Below are 3,457 nucleotides of genomic sequence, written 5' to 3'. Positions count from 1 at the left end.
TTTTATGTTAATAACATTTATACTTAATTTATTATTATTAGAATGAGTTTTTGTGAATTTTTATTAATGAATATATATTCTTAATTAGCAAAGTTCTAGATTTTATTTACAATTTTTTGAAGCACATATCCAAAATAATACAACAAATAATACAACATACATATTTGACACGTCACTTATATACATATATACATTTTTAATCTGAAAATTTATTTAAGTAAATAGTAAACAATCATGAAATTAAATATCTTTGCTTTAAAATAGAGTATTGATTTAGAAAAAAATTAATAACTAAATCATCTAAATAACTATTTTATAAATTTTAATTTTTTTTAATGAAATAGTATTAGCTTTTTTCCAACTTAGAAAAACAAACAAAGAAAATGGGTCTTGTGGTAAATGCGGACAAAACAAAGTACTATCTGTCAACAAACAAATTTCTGTCAAACGTCTTGGAACCTACGTCACTGTTGACCATTATAAATTCGATGTTGTGAAAGACTCTGTTTATTTAGGAAACAGCTTAAACACCAAAAATGACGTGAGCCTAAAGTTTTCAACGAAGAATCATTTTTGCCAACAAATGTTACTTCGGGCTAAGTAAGCAATTGAAAAATAAAGCCCTCCCTCGACAAACAAAAATCACGCTCTACAAATCTCCTATCATGCCTGTCTTGCTGTACGGTACAGAAAGCGTATCGAATTAGACGAGTATCGAATTAGATGGAACGATGAGCTGTATGAGCTATACCACGACAACATAGTTAAGCGCATAAAAATTCAGCCACAACGCTGGCCTGGTCATGTCGTACGAATGGAAGAAAGTGCTCCGGGTAGAAAGGACGTCCGCATCTTCGGTGGAAGGACCAGATAACCAACGATTTGGAGGCGTTCGGTACTACCAACTGGCATCAGGAAGCAACTAATCGGGCTGACTGGCGGAGGCTACTCGACGCGGCCAAAGACGACTCACGTCTGCAATGGTCAACTAAGTAAGTAACTATGTAAGTAGTATTAATCTTTGATACTAAATTTATTGACACGAAAATTGAAAATTTTGTAAAAATAGGTGTTAATAATTTTTGTTGGCAGTGGAGAAAATTAATTCGAAGTATTTTTTTTTTGTTGAAAGTTACGTGTCTTATGACGAAAAGAAACTATTTAAAAGTTAGAAGGATTCGAATAGAAATGAAAAAACAATAAAAATTTTAGTTAATTTTTTGTATGATCAGCCAAACTTCAATAAATTAACTAACATTTTTCTTGCTGCCTTTTCATTTCCAATTTGAAATAGTTTAACTCTAAATAAATGACAAAATTACTATTGGCTAATTGATTTGAAGTGTATACTCACCATTTGATTAAGATTGTTTATAGCTAATATTTTATAAGTGCTTGGTTGCTTCTTTTGCAATGAACATTAAGTTAAAAATGCAAATAAATAATAATACAGGAATAAAAATAAAAATCTCAGACTTTTCCCTCTTCAAGATCAAAGATTATAGGGTAAAAAGCAAACAATTTATTTAAAATAATTTGGTAAAGTACGAAAATAGCAAAAGAAATATATTTAAAATTTTTTTTAATAATTACTACTTTAATAAATTCTTAAATGAGTGACACATAACCTTTGAAGGTTAAGTTAGTTCAGTAGATAAACATTATGAAAAGTATATAAAATTACACAAAAGATACTTTGAACTTATTTACATTTTTATTATTATTATTTTTCTTGGTTTTTAGATAACCTATAAAAGCCAACCAAGTTATTCACACAACTGATTTTTTTTTTGGCATTAACATTTTATTACAATTTTTTCTGGTTTTAAATAAATGTTATTTTTGCGCCACAGTGCACAAAATTATTATATATTGAAATTAAAAATATTATTGTTTTAACAGTTAGTAAAAATAAAATAAAAAAATATGTATTGCGGATTATTTTTAAAGGTTAGCAACCCAACGGAATCATAAACCGTAAAGCACCTGTAATACCTGCCTGCCTGCCTGCCTGCCTGCGCTGCCTTACTTTGCGATACAAGAAAATTACTCAGTTTATGAATTAAATTAAAAAAGCAATTTTTATGTTTTTTATGGTAACTGTTTTCTGGTTGAGCTTGCGCGATTTCTTGTGAAAATTATAAAAATAAATCAAAATTCAAAAGAATTGATTACACATTTCAAAGCTAATAGGCAAGTCGACAGGGCGTATGCGCGATATTTTTTATTAAAATAAATTTAATTTTTCCTATTAAAAAATTAAAATATCTTTTATGGCATTTCATTCTAAATTAATGCAATATTTTTTTTTATATAAAAAAAAATATTTTTATTTAAGTTCATTATTTGTTTACATTTGTGCAGCAACTATTTTCAGTGTTACTTTCCGTCCGCTTGGCTTGAGTGACGGGGTGAATAACACTTTATTTGATTAAACTTGCGCTAATAGTTTCTATTCTTACATAGACGAGAATAAATAGCAACAGATAAACACTTTCAGATTCGACACTTGCTTTACACTTTACAGCGATATTATTGTTACTTGCCAGTGTATATAGCAAATTGCTGTCGCAAATAAATAAAGGAATTTCACTTTCAAACTAAAATTAAAAACAAATATATATATATATATATATATTTCATTAAATAGTCCACATATCTCTACCGACAGCAATAGAATCACTTATAACTTAAGTCATTGCAGTTGTTTTAAAAAATATAATATTCAATATATTTACAATGAAATGAATTTATATATAAAATATTTAATGTAAAAAAAAAGTTTTATATTTAAATTTCAAATTTTTATCTTTGGCATTAAAATTTTAAGAATTGAAATATTTTTGGTATTTTGTTTAAGGTTCTTTAAATTTCTCCTTTTTAAAGATTAATTTTGCGTATCTAAAAGCTATGCCCCTACAAATACGTGGGAGGTCAGTCGTTTAATTCTTTTAAAATTAATTAATTGGCAGACGTCCAGATTTTTTCCTCAATTTCAAGGCATAACTGATTTTATAGAAATTTAATTTTTATTTTTATTTTTAAATACGAAATTTTGAAATTGCCAAATTGATTTTGATTTAAATATAAATTCAAAATCAACATTGCAATATTCTCTTCTAATACAACTTCTAATAGGCAACATAAAATAATAAATTTTTTACAAAATTAGACAATAATAATTTAAAAAAACTAAATATTAAAAAAAATAATTATAAATCTTATACATAGCTTTTTGATTTAGATTCAAATTAAATTAATACATTTTTTGATAATTCTAATAAACTAGAAATAATTTTTATGTAAAAAACTGAAAAGAAAAAAACTGGCGGTGCAGAATGAAAGATTTCCATACAAAAGTTTTTAATATTTTTCAGTTCAATAAAATAAAATTAAAACTTCCCAACAAAAGTATTATTTAAATTATATAAACAATGCTCTAATTTATAGCATTTAT

Source organism: Teleopsis dalmanni, chromosome 1, assembly GCF_002237135.1.
Source record: "Teleopsis dalmanni isolate 2A chromosome 1, ASM223713v2, whole genome shotgun sequence".
In the NCBI taxonomy this organism is placed as follows: Eukaryota; Metazoa; Arthropoda; class Insecta; order Diptera; family Diopsidae; genus Teleopsis; species Teleopsis dalmanni.
The sequence above is the reverse complement of the archived record's forward strand: the minus strand, read 5'-3'. Positions refer to the sequence as shown.